Source organism: Nothoprocta perdicaria, unplaced genomic scaffold (genome assembly GCF_003342845.1).
Source record: "Nothoprocta perdicaria isolate Ctin4 unplaced genomic scaffold, notPer1 scaffold_13, whole genome shotgun sequence".
NCBI lineage: Eukaryota > Metazoa > Chordata > Aves > Tinamiformes > Tinamidae > Nothoprocta > Nothoprocta perdicaria.
This window is the reverse complement of record NW_020454427.1, coordinates 5,434,227-5,458,363: the sequence shown is the minus strand read 5'-3', so window position 1 is coordinate 5,458,363 and position 24,137 is coordinate 5,434,227.

Below are 24,137 nucleotides of genomic sequence, written 5' to 3'. Positions count from 1 at the left end.
AGCCAATACAAAACTCTCCTGACATTCCCATGCCAGGGTCTTCCCAGCAACCTTGGGTAGCCAGAGGCAGAGTTTTTTCTAGCAGAAAATCCCCTGCTTCATTCAGGTTTTCCCTCAACTCTCATTTAGGACCTATTACCTACTAAAGAAAGACTGGAGCATTTTTCATCGCCATACATAAAAGCTAGCCTTTATACAACAAAAAATAAACTAAGTCCATGTGGCTTTGGGCACTGGGAAGATTTAACCCAGAACTAAAGTTCGGACTTTCTCATGAACTACAGTTCAGCTCAACCTACATGCCTGTGTGGAGCTAAGCATGATTAGGCTTCACCAAAGAAACCAGAGCWCTGCTTAGGCACAGCGCATACTGATCTACAACCATCTCTGCAAACAAAGCATCTATGTTGTCTCACTTACCTTTTCTCAGTGATACAGCTCTAGTGCCACCTTAAGAGCTACTGATACTTTTTACATTTCCAGACCCATCAGAGACTCTTGCCTGTCAGGAGTCCTCTCATTTTGCTTAGAACTAGAGCAAACAAACTAGGCAGAATTGTCTATTCTCTTTGTTCCTATTTACACTGCACGCTGGCTCCCTGCACAGCCTAGGTGGGCAGGTACACACAGGCGTTTCTGTGATTTGTGCAGCTTCTTTCATCTGCTGAACTCATCAGAGCTGACGTCCCCGCCGCCGATCCCCACCAGAGCTCCCSGGGACGCTGCCCCGCTGCTATGTGGGGCACTCACTCCCTACCATAGAGCCATCTCAGCAGGGAAAGAGCAACCCAAGAGGATTCCTTGTTAAATACTTTGATTGAAAAATCACTAGGTAACTGAAGTAATGAATAGTCGCTGTAGGTTTTGCCTGTCAATCAAACATTGRTTTTTTTCACATTCGGGAAGACTTTTAAAGTATTCTCAAGGTATTACTCATCCTTTTGGTTTTTCATTCTTTTCTTCTCTATCTTGTAACAACCAGACAGACATAAAAGCCATAAAGGTTTCAAACCAAAAAGACTGTCAGATTTTCCAGCTGGATTTTACCTCAATGCATTGCTTAAAGCAAAGAGTGCCAACCACAGAATATCATAATCATACTTACTATCAACCCTAATGAGTTTCAATAATCTGTATCATTTTTAACTATCATCAAGCTGAGCTTTTCTCATTGACGGAATCGGGTACAAAATATGGATTAGGAGCCAGCTGTGGCTTCAGGATTCATCCTTTAAACCCTTGGTGCTTCTTTGTCTCCCCGACTCCGGACTATTTACCCAGGTGCCGGCAGTCACACACACCTGCACTCTGCCCAGACCAGCTAGGTCAGGCTCTGCGGCTGCCCAGAGGTAGTTCTTTTTCCAGAAACAACACTAGAAAACTATGTCATGTTAGGAGCTGTTTTAAGTAAGCAGTCTAATACTTGGACCAGGTTTCATTAAAGGTTATCAACTACAGTAGCTTATACAGTCTATAGACGTTATGCAGACCACAGAATGACTTTAAAGTAGGCTTAGAGTGTACTGCAGAAGATGAAGAACTGGAATTTGGGTGATGGATTCAGTTTTTGGCTCTGATATTTTCTGGTACCCAACTGACTTTGGGAAATTAGTCATTCATATCGGGATTCATCTGCCTTAACTCAYGCATCTGAAGCTGCGATGACATCTGAGCTTATTTTGCCTCTTCTTTTCTCCTCCCCCACTTACTCACACACTCCTGTCATTCACTTGGCATTCATATTATGCTGACACATACATTTAGATGTCTAAAGCTCCTTATATTTCTCAGGTGTTCTTTCATACATGCTCAGCATACACATTTCTGACAACCTTGACATTTCTGATTTGTGTCCAAGCCCCATCATGATGTTTCACCTGATTCCAAGACAGCTACATCCCTTCACTGCTGTCCATAAAGACCTTATTTTTGGTGCTCCCTGAATTATGATTACTCCATCCTAGCAGATTAGATCTGACACTCTTGCAGCAGAAAGGAGGCTTGAACACCAGATAAAAGCACTGATTCCTTAAGGGCTTGTCTTGGTTTGTAGATTAGTAAACACCAGAAGAATGTAACAAGGGCAGGATTTTTCCTGATTAGATTAGCATGGAGTGGCTGTTAGGATAGGGATGACTGGCAGGCACTATAGGTGACTCTTTTCATTATGACAGAGCAGGGCTATAGTAATTTTGGTAGTTAGAAAGGTAGTAATAAGGTGTCCTGAAGTCACTGAGGGGAGGGCTGGAACAGGGAATATGACAGGACTGAGGATTTTTATCTACAAGATGGACAAGTGTAGAAAGAAGAGAGAGAAAGGACCCTGAGGCAAGCCAATACACTATTGAGACATGCCATGTAACAAGCCCTAGGAAGAAATGCAAAAGCAAGTACATAAAGATCSTCCACAAACTCCAACCTCCTCAGCTCCACGGATGGACATTTTGATACTGCTTCTGGGACAGAAAGCAAGGAGAGGAGGAATGCAGGAGAGCAGTGAGAAGGTTTGGGAAGGCTTTAATCATAACACTAGTATGTAAAGACTTCTGTTTGTTAATATTTCTTATTCCAGTTCTAACTTTAATGGCCTGGAAAAGGCTTCTGATTCACAACACTGATGTTTCAAGAGCGCAGAATGCAATATCAAGGCTGAGCACAGACACAGGATCTACCCAATTCCTCCACTGTCAGGTCTGGAATAACGAGGTGGACGAGGCCTCCCRAGCTGCACAGTTACTGTGCCAGTCATGAACGGGTGGCCCGTGTCCACACTGTGACATTCCGTGAGCTACAAAGTACCTCTCACTGATGGGAACGGCTGTTTCTCCCTTTCCGCACTGAGTTCTGCTGTTGTTTGCTCAGCCATGCAGTAAGTCCTTAGAAGAGTGGGTGGTGGGATGACTCTGAGAACTCTTTACCGGAGAGCTTTGACAGTTATTATGAAGCAGTGTATCTGTGTGGAGAAGCAGTGTRGAGAAGCAGGTAGAGGGTGAAGGGAGGGTGATGATTTGTAGATGCTCTCCGAACACCCTGCAGGCAGAACAATGCCTAAATGACAGGTGAGCCTCAAAGGATTGATAGATTTCCACAACAATTGGGCTCTTTATCTTTTCTGTGCTCAAATTTCTCAGCTGTAAAATGGGGATAATTACGTTTTCTTCCTTTCACCTGTTTTCTGTCTTTTTTTTACCAACAGAATTGACCTTCTTTTTGCWTACCTCTTTCTAACATTTCCATAGCAACACCAAGTGCCAGTGACTATTTCTTAAAAGGCTCAAAAAGCACAAAAGGGAGAAAACAGTTAYTTCTGTGAAAATATTAATATTTAGATGTACTCATTCTCACTTCTGAATTTCCCCAGGTTTGAACAAGTACCTTCTAAAATGAGGCAGGCTTAAAAAAGAAACTGAACTGAGCTCACCTCTTGCTAGAAAGACCAGGCCCAGACTTAGCATCTCGCAGGCCYTCACACCTCATCCTCAGCAAACTGYTAATGAGTGATTTTAAGGGCACAGAACATTTTGCAGAGCRGGCCTATTAAGCAGTGTTATGTACTTGTAAGCGGCACAGTGTTAGTCCCATAAGCAGCCCTGCAAAGCAGGGGCAATGTTGTTAAAACCAGCAGAGCTCCATYGCGGCAGTGGAGGGGAAGCCTGAATGAGGCCCACGTGTTCAGGGCACTCTCTGCTCTTCGCTCATAACAGGGAGAATTGAGGGAATGTTTTCTTTTGAAATCACATTTTTATTGGTATGTGGTGCAGCGATTCCCAGCCTGAATCTAAATGCCAGAACTGAAGCTATGGGAAAAACTACAGAGCATTACAGGAAACTTGGCCTTGTTTAATGCCTCTCTCCCACACTGTTTCCCTCACCTAGTAAACAGTAATCTAGGCATTGCTTGTGCTGCGCTACTTCAGCGCAATGGTAAAGTAACTTTAATGTGCAATCATTACAGATGGATGCACCAYATCCACACAGTAAAACAGGCCACAATTTTCACTTCACTATCATAGTAGACATCTGGGACCCTACTCTCTCTTCATAAGGCTCACTGGTTGTAGTAGCTGTCAAGAACATAATACTATAGCGCTACACTTTGCTGGATATACCCCAGGATATATCTATATATGTGCATGGAAATATTGCAGTTTAAAAGTCTGTCACTGCCCATGCATATAACTGAGAGCTTTGCTGGCACTTAWGAGTGAATTGAGAGCATTTTTGTTCATTGTAATTATCTTTTTCTTTATGTGTCTGCTCAAACAAAGCTGCATTACMTGAAACTTGAGATCAAAGACCCTAGTTCTGGATATGATAAATAAATGGGTTTTATTGTCCCAGAAAGGTCACCTAATAAAACAAGGCCCAAGAAAGTTTGATGGACCTTAATTTGCTGTGTTAGGCCTTATGACCTGACACGGTGAACTTATTGCTTGGTACATAATTGCAGTTAGAAAATGGTTTCTAAAAGTTGACAGGCGTTAGAGAGGTTTTATATCTACTTTTACTTGCTTTGACAGCTTAGAATTGTGATGTGAGGAGGCTGCCAAGATTTTGTAGTGCAATTAAGTGACAAGCAAACTTTAAAGGGATTTAGAATTGGGCTGTAAGTTGAAAACCAGGCTCATGTCTGGATTTAGATTTGATTTCAATGGAATGCTTTCCTGTTTTCCTGCCCTTAAGCTTTGGCTTCTCCAGCAACAGACACCAAAAATAAGTTACAAAATTGAGGTCCTACAGCAAAGTACATTCTTAAGAAAATGCTTTTCAGAAGCTTCTGGAAATTTTCTTTTTTTTTTTTAGTTTTCTTATTCTATGTGGTCTTCTCTTAGTTTTAACTTCTCCTGTCTCTTTCCTTCATTTTAATAGTAGTGCTAAAGTTCCTTTCTGAGAATTTCACGTACTGTTAGCTCACGGTTTTTCTTTCTTGTATATACAGTTCTTCCTTCCTATGTTTTTATTTTCTTTTCCCCTTTTCATTCTCTCATGAATCTGTAAGATCTCAATGCTGCTTCAGCCTGTCTGTTTCCCCCTCTGCCTTCTCCTCGTCTTTTACCCTCTATGTGTATAGAATCAAGTCTTTCCCCAGGAGGCTTCCAGTGCAGGTAATGTCTTTTTCAATCAGAATACCTCCTGGCGACCTCCTCATAGTCTSCCATCCTCTATTTTTTCTTAATTATATGTGTATAAACATTATTTAAGAACTCACAAACTGGTCTGTACAAGCAAAAGCTCTTCCAAGCCTGTGAGCTTAAGATCTCCATGAAGCTCTGCATAAAAATATGGGGCATTAAAGTCAGGTTATTGAGCAGCAGATGTGAAATCCTTACACTGAAGGCAATGACAAAACTTTCATTAACTTCAGTGATGCCTGAATTATACCTAAGGAAGCCTGAGGTGCCACTGCAGGGTTGGTCCTACTTTTCATACGATGAAAGGAGAAGAAAACCAAATAAGTTTTAAGGAAGCATAAGAACACAATAACCTGAAAATTCAACATCCGCTCAACCGCAAAATATTAAGTGTACACATGCTTACTTTTAGAAACGTCTCTGAAGCAGACGCCAACTGTTCCCCCATGATAGAGGTAACTGAAACTTTTTAAACTGACAGATGAATTMCACTTTTTAGTATTTAGTATTCTCTTCCTACAGGCGTAGCTTTAAAAGATTTGGCTTTGAGTCAAATGAGCTAATTCCTCATTTAAATGCAATGAGTAGTAGACAATATATAAGTAAACAGGAAAAACAACTCATTTACTATAAAAGTAAGTATAGCCTCCACCGGTAAAWGCAAAGTGCTTTGCAGCTGCTGTCCTCAAAGTGAGAAAAAGCAGCATTTCCACTAAAGACAGCGTTTGTGTGATTTACATGACACCACAGGACTGGCTTTGTAAGATGAAAAATGCACCAAGCATTCCRAATGTCACTCATAAGCAAAGCAATGTAAAGTTCACATGGGATTCAGCAGAGGAACTGGCACAGTGCCTGCTGAACCCTGGRTTACAGCACTGTGGATCTGCTTCAAAGCCACTTTCTTGCTCAGCACGTAATGTGAATCTGCTCCTTTGGCTTTTTAACCTGCTTTGAGAGTTAAGCTTTTTCAGAGTTACAACCACAGTTGGCTCAAGGAACTCCAGCCTAACCTGCCTGTGCAGGGTAGGAGTGAACCGTAGGTATCCTGGGGATATGTGAGTGTGGATATGGTTCATTCCAACATGCCGATGGCTCTTAAGCTGTGCTATAACTGCAGCCTGGAAATGGGATCCTGGAATCCTTCACAGCTGTAGGGCAGAACCAACAGAAATYACCTAAAACAGGAGTCTACATCCAAAGGGAACAGTATCTCTTTTCCTCCTAAAGAGAGTTCAAGAAGCATTGAACTTCGTAGCCGCTTTGTGTTAACATTAGTCTGCTTTGAACTGCTCTTTGATGCCTTAAATGTCACTACAAAATCTGCTTTCTTTCTACTCCAACCCTATGCAGTAAACTAATCAGAGAAGGGAGGCACTCCATTAAATTTATTAGGCTCTTCAGATTTAAAGAGATGGTGAGCTCTATCACACACCTGGTGGCTGAAAGGCACCCGGAGGTGCAATGGCAGGAGCAGCCCACACCGTCCCCTCCAGCACATCCATCACGTAGCAGCTGGGGAAGGAGGTGACCGATGTGAGACTCCTGGCAGCCTCCTGGAAAAGCTCCTGCCAAGCTCAGGATGAAGACTCTTGCCACGTGTTTACAGGCTATTTGCTAGTTTCCTGAGGCTGTAACTAAGACTTTGCATGGGGAAGATGAGGGTGATTTCTGTGCTGTACAAAAATGTTATGCCACCATGAAGGAAGAGATGGCTGGATTTGTGTTCTTTTAGGTAGTGAGAGACTCCCAGAAGTGCAGCGGCTCCTCACAGAAGTGCAGGAACGCCAGGAGACAATAACAGCTCTTACTATGTATGTTAAGACTGCACTGAAGTAACTCTCACAGACAATCAGCATGAAAACTCCCTTGGCAATAGGAAATCTCCWTCTCTCCATCCTTTTCCCTTGTTTGCTTTACAATAAGCTGGTGATACATGTCCTGCAATGAAAAATAAATAAATACATATCCCTTAATTAACAGGGGGGTRTCTTTGTTCACTTCCTGGTTTGCTGTCAGTCCCAATAACATCAGTTGCAGAAGACAAAAAGAGAACCAAAGACCATTCCCTACAAATTTGAACAGCTCATATCCCCTATAAGCACAGTTCATGATTAAAGAAGAATCAGAATTACATTAAGAAAATAGGAGCCAGTTTCCCTGAGGGCAGCCTCTGGTCATGGGAAGCATGGAGTACAGCGGCATTCCCCAGCAGGGTTAACTCACTTTGAAGCACTGCCCTTTGGAAAGGCAACCATCTGTCCAGAGGCCRAACTTCTATTCTCTGCAAAGCACATTCCCCCTCTTCCCACTGGAGAGACGTAAATACCTTGCTCAGTGGTTGATTTCTACCTTGAAGAAGTAAGTCCTTGCTCTTACAGCACATTCAAGTTTTATAACACAGCAGCCATCATGACAGAGCATGACTTGAATCCCAAGTGCTTCAAAGTGAATTTAATGTCTGGTGCAATGCCACAGAAGTATTCTGGATGACTTTCACATGATTTTCTAGGGAGCAAACAACTTCTAGGTTTTAACTCACCTTTTCTGATGTTGACAGAATACTTCTTTCTCACATACTCACAGGTATTACTCACTATGAGCAATGGTCTGTCAGTGTAAGGAAGTAGGAAATGCACATATAGCACTTGCCACAGTCTTTTGTCATGTGAGGAGTTCAGCTTTATCACTTTATCACAGCCATACGCATGCTAGTTTTATGAATAAACTGCTTTTATCAGAAAGCATGAGTTTTCATAGCTGTGTTCATACTGAAGGGGAGAAACGCAGTATTGATGATCAAGACTGAACAGGACTATGGGAAAGTTCATTAGGAGACCAAGTTGTCTTTGCGAAAGGAAATCTGCCACGAACATCAATCCATAGGATGGCCTTAATTAGGACTGTATTGATCCTCAGAGTGGGAGAAAGGGGAAACGATTCTAGGTGACAAATTCTCTGCTCTGAAACTCGCGCTCTTCTCAACTCCTTACATGCTCAGGCTTTTCCTCATCTTCCTGCGCAATAGGCTGCAAGGTCTTGAAATGCTCAGAAAAAGGTGAAAAAATGACTCTTGCAGTTCTACGAGCACCACAAAAACCTGGAAAATCTGCAGAAACCAAACATTCTCCCCRGATCCAAACATCTCTCCTGCTGGCATGTTGTTGTGTGCGCTGGGCCCCACATCCCCCCACCAAAACCCGCCGTCTGAATTTGAGATCTTGGCCTCAGTAACTGGGAGTTTAGCTTCAGGCACTGACACCGGGCTTGCAGGCCAGGAAATCACCCGGATTCACTGGCTCCTGTTACTGCCCTGCTGCCTCCACACGTTGGGAGGAGAACAGATGAGTTCTGCAGCCCCATCCCCTCAGGCTCCTGCACAGTAGAAACTCCAGGGCATGCAAGCTGAGGGAAACAAAAGCCCAGGGAAACCCACTGCACCGGGGAAGTTTAGGTGTTTCATCTCCCTGCCGTCCTTCCAACCATAACTGAATTCACTTTTCTCTCCACCTGCATGATRGACATCTGACTAATTGGGCCTGAAATTATTTTTTCTACGATTGACTGCAAGCAAAGACCTGGGGGAACACACCTGAAAGCCACGAAGTCTAAATGCACAGTGCAGTTGGCAACACTTCCCCATCTCGCACAGTGCCAGGTGTTACATCCACAAAACCCACTATCTTTTCCAACTCTCCTTCTCGAGTATTCCTAAGAACAAGGTATTTATAGCTCAGGCACTAAAACTACCTCTAACACTTGCTTCTAATGTAGGAAATCCATTATACCCAGGCATTCTTTCAGGCCATCATCCTCCAATACATTAAAGAAAACAAAACCTTTACCAGCCACCAGAACAGTTAGTATAAACACACRAAGTGGGAAGGATTTACTAGCCGAAAGCGTGAAGAGAAACTCAATGAAGGCATCCCCCAGGATTCACAATTATACCAGAGGAAGAGGCTGTAGAAAAAATTCTTAATATACCTTAGCAGATGGTAAATCCCAATGCATTTCAGGGAACAAATAAAGAAATAAGCATGTTAGCCTGTCTAGAAATAACTTGCTACGTTTCCAGTAGCTCTGTTGGAATGTCCAGAAAAAAAAAATGGTGATATTTTTAAAAAACTATTTAGTTAACTACTTTTTTTCCCAAGAAAAGTAGAAAATTTTGAGGAGTCCTTTTTTTTTGGAATTACAACATTGTAAATACAAATAATAGTCTCTCACAGCTGCATTCAAAGTCTTTTCTAAGGGATTGAATTTTTAATGAGAGAGAAGCTCTATTGCTGAAAGAAGGAACAGCAATTGCGAAAATTTTTCTCTTACAGCCAAAGCAAACCTTAGYGTGAATAGATGATCCACAAACAGAAAATGCTAAGAATCATACCCATCCTTAATGTGAAGCTAAACTTTTCTTAAGTCTTTATTATTATTATTACTAAGTTTGAAATACACATTTGTTGTATACATAATTCACTCATTTTCAAAAACTGCCTAAATTCCAAAACAGGGGCTCTGCTTACAGTATTTTCAACCCAACTATAAATAGATCTTCTACAATCTCATTATCAAGCATATTCTTGTGAAAAATTTTACCTTCTTTTTAAAATCCAAAAGTTTTAAATATTTCCATGAAGTTTAAACAACTGAACTTCTGAACATTCCTCTTGGCCAAACTGCTTATGTTTTTGTGTCAATACCATTTCCAGTCTTTAGTAATAAAATTATCCCATCTGTCTGAGTTATGCTTCCATTAATCAAATCTTAGAAACATCTAACTAGTGAAGACTTTATATTTTTTTCTTTGTCTTTAGTGCTTACCAAGCCAGATGTAAGTTCTTAGATATGAGTGAAAGTAGCTGAAGTTTGTGGGAGAATTTTAACTGTTTGCAAGGTAAGAAGAATTCATTTGTTTTAAGATATCAGCATGAACTGGATTTTTTTTAACAAGGTTCACTGTGGTACTGGAGCAAAAGAAAAAAAAGCATTTGTTTTCTAACAAAATGCTTTTGTTCTTTCTTTTTTTGTTTTTGGGTTTTTTTTTTTTTTTTGATACCACTAATGTATGTGTATCTGAATGTCTATGAGATGCTGACACATAGATATGACAGTATGAAAGCCTTGAAAGGTCTGGGGACATTTCACAGGGTCAGTTTACAAGTTTACAAGAAAGATTTTACGCTGTAATGAAACATAGCTAGTGACAAACAATTAATAATTGATTAACAAAGTGTTCACTAGTTATTTTTATATTTGAAGTACATAGTGAGTAGTAAATACCAGAAGTCCAAAACATGCAAATGTTCTAAAAGCATGTAAGAATTTCTCTTCTTATCTAGATAAAATTTACAGAGAAGGAATTAACTGCACAAAAGAAAAAAAACCCAAAATATGTACCTCTTAATATTAATTTCTAGGTTATTAAATGAAAATATTATCGAAACAATCCCACAGAGCTGCTTCAGTAAACATATGTGCCTTATGAGGATGTTATTAATGGATACTCTAGGTAATTTGGAAAACATTTTGCCCACTTCTGGTTATCAGGCATGTTACGGGATAGCTAGGAACAATTTTGGTCTGAACTGCTGGAGTTACCAGCCTCATTTGCAAAACATCTTAAATATATATATMTAATATGTCTTATATTTAAGGCAGTTCTCTCTGCAGACTTTGTGGGGGCATWTTACTGCAGGCATCACAGAGTAGGGATACGAGGAGAAAGAAAGGCCTGTAAAGAACAGAGCAGCTGGAGGAGCCGGGTGCTTTGCCCGAGCRTGTAAATCACGCCGACCACGGCAGAGCTTTTTGGGACTGTGACAGGGAGCGTTTCTGGCCAAGCCATCAGTTATTCCGCTGTCCTTCCCCTGCCATCAAGTTACATMCAGTGACAGCCTGAGCCCTTTTACTTGGAATCACGGCTTTTCTCTGCTCAGCTGAAACACGTCCCAGAAGTCCATGGGAACCTTTGCTGAATTAAAGACTGCCAGTTTTAGAGAGTTATTTAATATGAGATCTCTCCAGAAGCCTGTAAAGATCCTGACAAAGAAACCTAATGATTTTACCTAGTAAGGCTGTCCAGCCGTGCTGCAGTCACAGCAATTTCTTGTGGAAATTCTGCCATACTCTTGCAGTAGGAGTTGTCTGTCCTTCCATTCTGTCAGAAGACAGAGGTTCTGTCTCACTGAATATCTGTGAAATTTCACCTGGATACGGAAATCCATGAGGAATCTCTACAGGCCAGGTTGGGTCTCTCCTTAATCCCTGACATCAAGCTATGATGTGCACTCCTAACCATGTATCTCCTATAAACATCCCTGGAAATAGGATGTATACTCCAACAAGGAAAAATCAGACATCTCATTTTAGAAACAGTTTCTATATGAAACTAAATGACTTAACTAGCAAGGGAAGTGCGCATTCATATATTTGAATAATTTCATTTGTATGCATGTCTACAGAATCCTTCTTTTAAATCACACTTCCTCCTCATTTCGCTTTCAGAAACCAAAATGCAAGGACATGTCTTAAATCAAAGGCATAGGGTCATGCAGGATACTGCAACACATTTTAAGTAATAGAGAAACTGCTGGTGCAAAACAGCCAACATATAGGAAAGGCTTCTATTATAAAGCCTCCTGCATCTAAAAAATGGCAGGACTGGCTTATCGCTTGGGATTATGTTATTTTTTTCCTTTCTAAGGACTGCAGCCATCTTAAACAACAGGAAATTATAAACAGAAGGAAAATCAAGGTTAAAATGTAAATATTGTGGAACAAGCAAGTTTTTAAGTATCACCTTCTTGCATATCAGTACCCTGTGATCCTCAGAGTCCTATCAGYTTACTGATAAAAACAAGATTTTACCTCTGTTAGCACTGCAAAGAGCTCCCAAAGAGTGGAATGAATTCTACTGTGTTGAATTACAGGTTCTTTATTGCTGGTGGTAATGTAGCAGACACAAAAAGCAGCTTGATTCCTAGATCCCCAGAGAAGCTTTGAATGCAAGCAACTACAAAAAGTCATCGTTTGGCTTGTAAACTGCACAAATTGGATATGGAAGTCATTAAAAGTGAATGAAGAGGGGCCCTCATGTTGACAGTGTTATATAGTCGCTTCAGGAGCAGACTTTAAGGTCAAAAAGTACTCTTATGTTTTCCTGCAGTAGAGGCAAAATACCTTGTTTCAGGAAATCTGGTACAATTTCCTTTATTCTGAAGCTTCAAGATTTCCTTTCTAGCTTATGGAAGTATTTCCTTTTTAGGGGACACTGACATTGTTTTCCTATTTTTGTATTGCTGTTCCATTYTCTTGCTGTACTCTGGGCTCTTGTTTTCCAATATCCTTATATAAGCAATATGTATATATATGTGTATATTTTACTTCACTTTATTCCTTTTCACTCTCATTTTCATCTGAGTCTTTGCACCTTAAACATTACTTTGGTGCTTCCTCTCCTGCCTGTCTTGGATCCACAGCCACAATGTGCTGTGTCTTTAATATTCAGGCATTTGAATACATTTATTTATTAATAGGATATTTAGTAGAGAAAAAGAGGATCAAGGTTTCTCTCAGCAATGATGAGCTGCGCTACAGGGARTGCTGAATGGGTCAGGGAAACAGAGACCAATCTTGTCTCTGCCACAAACAGGTTCTTCACCAATTTGAAAATCTGCCACAAGAAGTTTAGGAGATGGAAAGATGGAAATTTAAAAGTTTCATGGCAAGAAGAAAAAGAGCTAATCAGATTTGCAACTATATGCTAGCCTCACCCTCCATCACACAGGGAAGAGCTGAACAATCATTGTCACAAGATTGACTTTTTAGGAAATTAGGAATGCTTTCCATTCCCTTCCACTCCCTCTACTGTCTTCTGACAACTACAGATTCCTCAGTTTTCTAAGGAGGAAAGGAATTTTGCCTTTAGTGGGGAAAAAATGCTTTTTATTACTCTTTAACATCGTACTTTGATCTGTTGCGACAAATCAGTTTATGCTATTTCTACAAAATTCTGTAACTAATTCAGTAATGAAACCTCATTACTAGCTGGCTAAATAATATATGTTCTCATCACAACATTTCTCTCCCAGCATAAATGAACACTACTAATTAAATGTGAGGCCTCATATTTTATTTAAGATGATTCATATAAATCTAACTGGATATGTGTTGACCTCCTAAGAGGCAGAAAATTATCTAAAATTTCCTGGTTCACTAAGAAGGGAAAATCATGCTAGTAAGAAGGCACAGCAAATTCCTGGGTTAGCAGTAATGCTGGGGACACATCAACTAGTGTGGGAGGAAACTGAGTCTTAATGAAACAGAGTAAAACAGAGAAAATAGAGCAAACTAGTGAAAAATGAGCAAAGGCCGTTCGGGCACCGCTCCCAAGGGCAAGRCCCCTTGTGCCACCAGCAGTGCGGCCTAGGCTAGGCCTGGCTCCCTCCCAAGCCTCCCAAGCTCTGGCTGCTAAGGTCACCATYGCAAAGTGGAGATGGGATCCCTGAGGAAACATTCCCACTCATTCCCTGGCCATTCCCAGGGCACTCTTCCCACTGCTCCTTCATCTTTGGCTCCTCAGGCTGCCACATGCACAYCTTGGGCTTCTTCGCCTCAAGAATATTTTGTTCTATGCCTCTGAAGATCAGGAAGGTTGGCCTTACAGTTGACAATTACTACAGGGTTCATTAAAAAAATATATGTAATAATATATAAAATAGTACACAAAAGTTCACTGTAAGAACATAGCTGTAGCTGATTCTAATGGAAATTAAAACTTGGCAATACTTTCATATGCCAGTTAGGACATTCATGACCTATTAGAGCTGCCTTATTTTTACAGCTATAATTATCAGTTGATCTATATTTCAGTCTTAGACTCTGCATTAGATCAGCATATCTTAACTGTATGTATGTATGTATGTTAAAGAGAATATCTCGCGTAGAAATTCCCAGCTGCACTTCCCCAGGAGGCATATTAACTAAATACATCGAAAAATACTACACAGACTTCACCCCTAGGAGCATAATATCAAGTACATTCTGTTTTCTTTTCCTTCTGGTCGAGTGACACAGCCCCTAGGTCTCCGTGCAGCCGAGGGGCAGGTGCAGAGCAGGGAACCACAATGGTGCCRTCCCCGCTCCGCCAGCCAGGCCGGAGGCACAGGCCAACAGCACCATCACGGAGCCTCTCCAGGGTGGGTCATCGCCTTCCTTCCCTTCACTCACATCTTTTCTCTTCTTGTAGCTTCTTGGAATAGCAATACCCAAAATGGAAACTGCCTTTGACAGGTAATCGCTGTCTAACCCTGACCAAGGAGGAAACGGGCAACACACCACAGCTCTTCACCCCTCAGAAGGAACCTCAGGAAGCGCAGCGGACTGCAACCCATCACTGGCACGGAGATTCCAGTTTCCCCTATTCCTGTAACTCTTCCTGAATTTTTAATATTGTGTAACTGAAGTAACTGAGGGTATCATTCTCCCAGATCCCCCAAGCTCAGGAGTCCAAAATACTCCCTTGCGTATTATTTACTCAGACAAGTATGTGCTCATTAAGGCTGGAAATAAGCTGCAGGAATAAAGTATTTGCACATTTGAAACCTTTCSCTTTACTTTTATCAGAAAAGAAAGAAAATGAACCAAAGAAAGAAAACTACACAGATTTGCAAAAAAAAAAACCTCACTGGCTATCAGCCAAGCAGACATTAAATCTGCACTGTCTACTTTTCGTAGAAATGTTCTGTCTTTAATAGCCTTAAAATGTATGGAGGGTGAAGACTGTCTTGCGAGCCTGAGATGAAAAAAAAAAAAAAAAAAAAGAAAGCAGAGCAGAACTAGTGCCTTCAACTTCAAAGCACAGTTATTTTCAACAATTTTTTGGCAAACCTGCTAAACTTGGAGGAATGTGTGCACTGTTGCTCTCCATCCATCTCCAGAAATCAAGCTTGCTCAGGAAAGGTACTAAGMAAAAGCTATACAAGAAATCAAGGACTGCAAGAGAGGGGCTTTAGAGACAAAACTTCTTTTCACACCTTAACGAATTTCAGTATTCGACAAAAGTGATCTCCTGTGCTGCTTTACCTGTGTCACATAATGCTGCCTCTATTTACATTTCAAGAAGAGAACATAAATTGCAGCACAAATATCCTCTGTCACACTGGCAAATTTAATTTAACTCTTTACCTACATATTTTCCTCCCCCCACTCCATTTTCTGTTCCCAGGACTATCATCACATATTTGTTATTCAGATGTTTATAACGCAAGAACCATGCAGAGGTACTTGTGTCACCTGGCACTTCGCACATTTACCATTGCAATTTTGGGGTGTGTGTGTGTGTGTGTGTGTGTGTGTGTGTGTGTCTCTGCACTCACGACAATCACAGCCATTGCTCTGCAAATGTGCATAGGCAACAATCAAAAAAACTACGTAAGTAGTATTTACTGGCAGGGAACTCAAGGGTAGCACTGGTGTATTTCACTAAACCCTGGACTGCCATCCAGTCTAAGGCTCTTCTGTCAGGAACCCAAAGCTCATAGGAAATTAGCCTCAAACACAAGGAGCTAGAGGGTATGTTTTACTAAAAACAAGGCTGATTCATTATTGCTACTGAGTAAAATTAGATTGCCTTGCTGGAGATGATGCATGTGAAGGTAGTTGATTATTAAAATCCCATTTCTACTTTAAAAGATGGCAGTAGATTTTTCTTTGCTTCTGTCAGAGCATATAAATAGTGGCATTATTTTATAAGATTGATAGATAAACAGAAATATATTTTAACCACAAATATAAATAGCAATATATATGTGTGTGTATATATATATAAGATAGAGATATCAGGTATACATACACACACACACAAAAAAAATAAACTTTAGCAACAAGTCTAGTTTTATAATCAGTTTAGGTTCTATAATTTCCATTCACTGGGCAGAGAAGTAACTAAAATTATGTACACCATTCATTGTGAAAAAAATATTTGGACATTTTTCCAGAAGAAAGCATTGCATCCAAAGAAAAGTTAACACATTAAACTGAATCAGAATCAACTTTCTATGAATGTAATCACAGCAACATGATTTTTTAATGATTTTTTTATATGTAGTTTCGGTAGCATAAGGCAACCTGCACATCATATTTTCACCTGCACATGGGAATCTTCAGCAGAAGACAAGGCAGATAGATAGACTAGATAGACTGGACTTTGCCTTCCTAAACTGTCTTCCTTGTTGGCCTTTTGCCTTCCTAAACATAAGAGATTTTTTCTGTAATCTTCTGTACTTCTGATTTTTGTTTGTCTTGAATATTGTAGAACTGAATCATGACCCTTTGATGCATGTGGAATAATGCTTTGATTCTCATGCAGAGGCACTGAAGACCACAGAACTGCTTTGGAAGTAASCTGCTATACTACATTTGATGGATGGCATTCCTACCTTCAGAATTTTAAAGACAGTGCAATAATTTGATAAACATTATAGTAATATATAATCCAAAGTTCATGTGAGTTGGCACAGGCCTGTCAATTCAGTTGACTTGATAGTTGAACTGATAGTTGACAACAGAATAATTTCAATATGTATCAGCTGAGGATCTGACCTCCATGCATTTACCAAAGCCCGTAGAGTAATAAAGAAAAAGACTTTCCAATGTCTTACACAAGAAGTCACCGTTTGGTTAACATTTCACCCAGCATCTTATGGGATTAGGCATACAAGCAGGCCAAGTGCAAAGCAGTGCTATGATTTCCCACAAATAGCAATGCATGTGAAGCAAAGATGGTGTGCAAAGGCAATGAGTCTGCTGAAGCTGATGTGGCAGCATTCTTGCCTTCAGGGAGCAGAGTGTTGTCAAAAGCATACAAAAATTTTCATTTTCTTTTGCAGAAAAACCTGAAGATTAGTGAAATTGTAACATGAAGACAAAAGCTGAGTGTAAGTCTCTCACTTGAGGTTATGYCACAGAAAGACTTGTCTGATAGAAGGGAACAGAGAGCTATTTAATACTGACATTCTTTTCAGAAGGCCCTTTCTTTGAGATGCATTTTATCTTGTTACTAAAAAAATTGTTCCCGAAAGTATGTGTTTCAATACAGCCACTGAGAAACTGTTTTCTTTTACTCCACACACATACAGAGGGGACTACAAAAGCTACCTTCAGTACTGAGATGCATTATGGAATCTTGAAGCTGAGAAGCTTTTTTTATTTTCATTTAATAAGACTTTCTTTACAAGATCTGCTGCTTTCTCCCACATGCTGATACTGTGTATACAATGCCATACGCACTGGCGAACAGTAGGTTGTTATTTTAGGTTTTGCTTCATTATCATAATAGAAAGTATTACACTTTTATATGTCATCTTGCAGGCAATGAATATTTATATAAGCCATGCATGGTGCTCATTTCTATTTCTTAGCGCTAAAATTGGACTTAATTAAACCATTTCTATTGAAAATTGATATTACTGCACATTAGCTACCTTTATTGCCACAAACATGTAAATCACTGTGAAAGCATTTACTTTTGTTATGGAGTATATTAGTTACTTTACATTCCAGAACGCCTGCTGATTTAGTCTTGGCGTTGAATATGAAAATTTAACTTAATGCCAGAAGTCCCAACATAGCTTAGGGGATTGGAATCCATAACAAAAACATTACTGGGAACTGCAAGTTTTCCTGCATTTTTGAATAATCTGGTGCAAAAAAAGAAGAAAATGATATTAAAAAAAAAAAAAAAAAAAAGCTGTATGGGCTTTCAGGAACTGTTTCAAGCAAGGGAACATCATCCATCAGGAAGGGCTTAGAGACACCTTCTCACTTTGCAGAGCAAAGAAGGAAAGGAGCCCTTGGGGCGATATTGCCAAACTGCACCGCTTTTGGAAAGCCCTGGCAAAACTCTCCTCTGTTTCCAAACTTTTCTGCAAGAGGCTGCACCCCACAACAGCAACAATAACTTGATAGCAGTGCTTGAAACCATCCGCAAAACAAACCATAAAAAGATAATGATAATGGTTTTCACTTTTGATTAAAATTTACTTTAATGTCCACCGAAGATCAGAAAAGCATCCAGCAGTAGAAACTGTAAATGTTGTTCTAACTCTATTTTTGCACATCTTTTTTTTCTTTGCTCTCTCCCCCAGAATTTCCCAGGAACAGTAAATTAAAGTGACTAGGGCCTGAGCAGCAAGTTAGGACCTTTATAAAGGTCCCATCAATTATCACTATCAGCTCAGGAAATAAACCTGGGAACAGCACATATAGCTTGTTTGAAATAAAGAATAGCTTCAAAAGCAGGGAACAGAGTAATTCCTCCCCTCCCTTATTTATTAAGGGCTTCTTCATATTCCCTACTAGAATTTTTTGCATTCTCTCACATATAGAAGTAGAATTGGCTGGTAATAGGAATTTTCTTCCCATTAAAATTTCATTGAAATGTCAAAATTTTAAATTCTACAGTAAGCTCTACCTGTGTGGTCTCAATTTTCCCCATTAACTATTCCTTTTTATTTGGCAGGCAAACTTGGGCATATTTTTGCTCCGTTGGGAATAGAGCTGCTCACTGGGCATACTTACTTAATTAGCTTAAGTCATTCCTTCCATTTCATCAGACGCATAAGCAATTACTCTGAGCTTTACACTAATAATAAAATGCTTATAGTATAGCATAAATTGTAACACCCACATTTTTTCCTTACCTTTTTACCTCTGGAAAAGAAGGATCATGTTCAATTTACCTAGCATATCCAAAACAGCTCCTCCATAGCTACCCACTGTAAGAACTACAGACCTGCAGCCTGTTATTTGTGTGCAAATCTGGGATGTATCGGAGGTGCCAAGGTTCAGGACATCGTTACTTCTGACTCATTTTACAGTCAAGGGAGAGTGATGGGCAATTGCAGGAGGGTAAAGGGGAGGCTGCATTCCCTGCTGCGTTGCACCATACGTCTCTATTAACGTTATAGAGAGCCCGGAGCAGGGGTTACAGAATCATCCATTTGTAAAGGATTGCAGAGATCACGTAGCTTGCCTGGCCATGCTTTTAGCCTAACAGTCACCAAACTGCTCTGGAGCAAAATACAAATCTATGGAACATCTTGTATCACGTGGGTTTTCATTTACAGAAAAGCAAAAWTTAAGCAAAACCTTTGACTGCTATTTATATTTTTACATTTCTGAGTTTAATTGGTTATATAGGATAGATCTGCAGTTTCTTTCTCTGCTATATTACAATCATTCTCTGCATCAGCTTTTCATATTTGCAGTGTACAGACTGATTATAGATGAATACAGCTTCCTTTTCCCACACAGGCTATCCCCATGTCTGTCTTGACAGGTATTTAACTGATCATTTTTTGGAAGATCTCTAGGAATGGAGATTGCCTAATGTCACCAGGCAATCTAATTCACTGTTTCATTCTCCTGTTAACACTCRAGTTTATTCTGTATCTAACCTGACTCTTCTTTAAAGAAATTATCTTTGACTTATCTATCAATTAATTGGTTTAGTATTCAGTTTGTGTCCCAACAGATTTGATACATATATTACCTAAATACTTCTACTGTTTCCCTTCTCCTTTCCAGAATAGGACTTCTTCCCTTTCCTCATTACTACTAATGTCACAGGCCATTTGACTACACTTGAWCTACTTAGTAAAAACGATAGAAAATTATTTCATACTTTTGGTTTTTCAGCATCACCTAGTAGTAAAAACGCAAGGAATGACATTTCGGGCAGACAAAAGTTTTACCTGTGTCTATAGTGCTGTGCCTATAAATGGCCAATAGCATTTGCTTAGGAAATAAAGCAAGCAGAAGCTGTATTTCTCTTAGAATCCCCTTTTTTCTGCCTCCAGGAAAATACTTGGAAACATACAGAATCAAAAAATGTATCTCTACCTTTGTGTTTAATGACATTTTATAGAAAGCTCTTTAAATTATCTATAAATAGTTCTTAAGTTAATGAGTTCCATGGTTTTTAGATACCATGTAAGAAAARTAGTTCCATTTGCTTGTTTTAAAACTTCTGTCTAATCATTTAAGTTTTGCTGTCTAGCTAACATTTTATTAAAAGTAGTAATTTCATATTAACCTGCCTGATACACTCATGATTTCATGTTGTTCTACCAAACCCCTCCTTATTCATCTCCCTAATGCACTCAATTTCTCCATCCACAGAAGCATTTCAATTGCTTTGCTCATCCTCTTCACCCAYTTCTATATCTTTTCCAGTTTACTGGTAAATCTTTCCCTCATGAGTCTCAAAGCAGTCACTTCTTTGGCCTTTTGCTGACTCCTAATGAATTCACTTCACAACACATTACTTATGATTATTGATGTTCCTTGCTAGCTGCATTTTATTTTGTGCCATTTGATGCAGTGAATCCTGTCACAGCGTGTCCAGAAAGCAGTCAAACTAGCCCAAACCTATTTATTCAAGAGAAGGATCAAACTGCAGATTTAAGGACCTTTCAGAAAAATTAGGTCAATGGTTTTCTCCTTCCCCAGGGAAGGGAACACTGTCCTGCCTGCTTCCCCTGATTAGAATTAATATGCAATCAACAAGGTAAGAATAATAAATCAGGGGGCTGGAACATCTAGATTTTTTTTTTTAATCCTTGAAAAGCAACATCTTGAGTTTTTGTGGCCTTTTCAGCATGTCACATCTGCTTTTTACTTTAATTATCACTTCTTAAGGGCACACCTCCACCATTAATCCCAGGTGCCGTGGAACATTTGACATGAGGCTCAGTGCTCCCGTTTGGAGATACGCAGGAAGAGATAACCCTAAAAGTTCACTGCTGAGTAGAAAAGACAAGTTGTCTCCCTAATACCTTGAAACCACAACTTYGGCTGTCTTCTAGGGCTTTGTAAATGTCACACAACCTCAATTTGCAAATCTGAGTGAAGAGTGGCCAGCACACGTGTTCAGTGGCACAGACCAGCAGTTTCCTCCGCCTGCAAACTCTATTCCTCACCAGGATCACGTCCCTCTTTCCTTGGAAGTCATTCAGGCAGGCTGGACATCACAATCCAGGGGAGATAAAGGAAAATGATTCAAGTGCATTAACTGAATCTCCAGAATAGGTACAAAATGGAGTCAATAGCTGCTGGTATCATTACACTTTTCTAAAAAACACCCCTGCTGGCACCAGTTGGTCTCAGTCCTGCTTCAGTAGGGATCAGGGGGAGCTGCGGAGTCCCTGGGTCGGGACTGGCGAGGCTGTGGCCGAGCACCCTGAGAAACTCAGACAAGCACAAAAAATGCACCTGGCCTCTTACCAAAAAGCACAGCATTTCACTGAATGAGCAGATCATTAGAAATCAACTTTTTCTTTCACAATATCATACCAACACTTTTCTGTAAATGTCCATCTTCATAAAGACTCACAAACRTTCCTATATATCTATAAATTATTGTGGTTCTTATTTCCCATTTCTGCCTCCTGTTTGCAGAAATATGTACAGATTTCATGGAATTGGCAGTGTAATTGCTTAAGTAATTTAACTACTTTTCAAGATTCCCACTGCAGCACAATGACCAAAGTAACACAATTGCTTTTGTAAGCTAGCAAGAAATACTGGCTCTTCTTCAGCGCCATATATTCTCAATAAGTAGTTCCTTAGCAACTAAAACAGTATTCCCTGCACAGAAAGACAAAAGTTTGAAAATTTTATGTCCTGCCACTATTTGCCCAAGGTGTATAACATAAATCAAACTTACCAGGACATTTTTATGTTTTTATGCTAGTTCGAGCCAACAGCTTAACCCAGGCTCAGGCTTGTTTCACATTACTTTTTATGGATAGTGCAATATGTGCAAACTTCCTTGGGAGCTAACAGTGTCCACTGGCAGTGCAGGGAATTGGCATCTTCAAATAATTTACTGCAACCATGTAGTGTTAGATGCTACATTTTCAGCCAACTAAAATATAGGTATAATTACATATCAATGTTTTAAAGTTACCCAAATTATTAAGAAATATTGAAGAACACTCTTTTACTTTTGAAAGGTAAGAGCTTTTTAGCATGACTGTACTTTTCAGTATTTAAAAAAACATTTTTTAATAAAAGCTTTCTCAGTATTTATGTATGAAAGAATGCTTAACCAGCCCTCCCTCCAAATGCAGCAGGGTAGAGCTCTCAACACACTTACCTGCCCAGTTTGCATTTTGAGAGTTTTCTCCACTGAAGAATGATGTTGTTAAAATTGAAACCACATCAAGAGCACAGAAAAAGGGAGGAACAATCCCACACCAGCTCCTTTAGGTGCTCTATCACCTGGCATTTCAAGGTGCTTCACCTGACGCACATCAGGCAACACAATCCTYTGCCTTCTTGAGGGCTGCGGGTACAGGTGTCCTTCACTGAGGAGACGGAGAAGACAGAATTTAGYCCATACTTCTCTATGTATTTTGTGTGTGATACAATTCTCAAAATCTTTATTAATGTCTAGATACTCCAGAGCACAAATACTTAGCCAAGTTGTGCTAAAACTAACAGTAACAGGGAAAAAAATATCARCAAGAGTTGTTTGAAAAGTGAAAAAGGCTTCAATTCCATTGCAGGCAAGTTTTTCAGGCTAAGCTACAACTTCASTTTCCTTTGAACTTTGCACACTGAGTATGACCATTATTCTTTAATGTATTGCTGTGAGTCACATTCTTTCCAATTGGAAACGTCTTCAGAGCAATCTTCTCTTTAGCTTAATCTTGAAACAAGCACAGTATTTGCTCTTTGGTCAATGGGTATTAAAAACACACTTTTTGGAAAGGCCTGCGAGACCTAATGTTTGCACACTTTACTGTTGATTACTAAAGGGAAAAGAGATGGACTGAAATATTCCTTTACTCTCTTCTYTTGTACTATCAAAGCCGCTAGATGAACTGATAGCAATTTTCCCATCATTGTGAAGAGGGTTTAATGTGTTATTCTGTAATCTCATTGTTTGACAGTGARTCACTTGAATGACAAAATGTGATCTCTCCCTGTAGGCAGTTTAATATTGTGAGGACACGCTTGGTGCTGAAAAAGCGGGTACCAATTCCCTGATCTTCAGAGCTTCCAGATTGGTAGCATATTTTCTTCTCCACTCTGCATATTTAACTTCCATTAAAATTAATGAAAATAGCCAGGACATCAGGACATACAATCAGTAAAACGGAACTATAAAAGCACATTTTTTAAATAAGATGAAATGATCAATTTAAGGTTAATTTAGGATTTTAAGGAACAAATTAGAATATCCAAGAACTGGCAAGCTCTGAGGTACTTTTGTCCTCGGCTTTCGCTAGTTATGGCACCAATGCAGAAAAGCTACAATATGTCCAGAAACATCTTCCTTGACTCTGGCACACACACACTGAGTCCTCAGTAGAGCAACTCACAAGATCCTGTCTCAGGGTGGAACAGCTGGTCTCTGCCAAAGCAGCCAGAAGGGAGCCTCCTCCTCCGAGCAAACACTGCACTAGCTTCTCTCAAATAAGAGAGTTGCTCTTGACCTACTACTCTAAAATCAAAAAGAATGTTATTATTTTCCACAGCAAATATTATGCTATAATGAGTAGATCCATCACTATCTTTAACTAGGTTGCACAGTTCAACACTGCTTAAAAAAAATAGACTAAAAAAAGCAGTTATGTTGAAGTATGAATTAACYGGGGTGAAAAGAGGGCAAATTCTGCAACTGCAAAGAGCAGACAGCTTAGGAGATCCATTGAGACAGCTACACATGATGCTCAGATGAAGCCCAGTGCTGGGACAGGTCCCCACTGCGCAAGTCCCTTGTGGGACCAGCTGCAGGTGAGGAGGCTGCAGGTGGACCTGCCTAACGAGGCGCTGCCAGCACCACCTCTCTGGGACCAGCATCCTGCCACCCGCCCCCGCTTTGTGCTTCCTATCTCTGCCCGGGAGAAGTTTTAACCCTGCATTACTCGTCATGTTGGAAATCATGCCTTTTGATAGAATGGGCCTGAAGAGCATGCACAGAGCAAATATCAC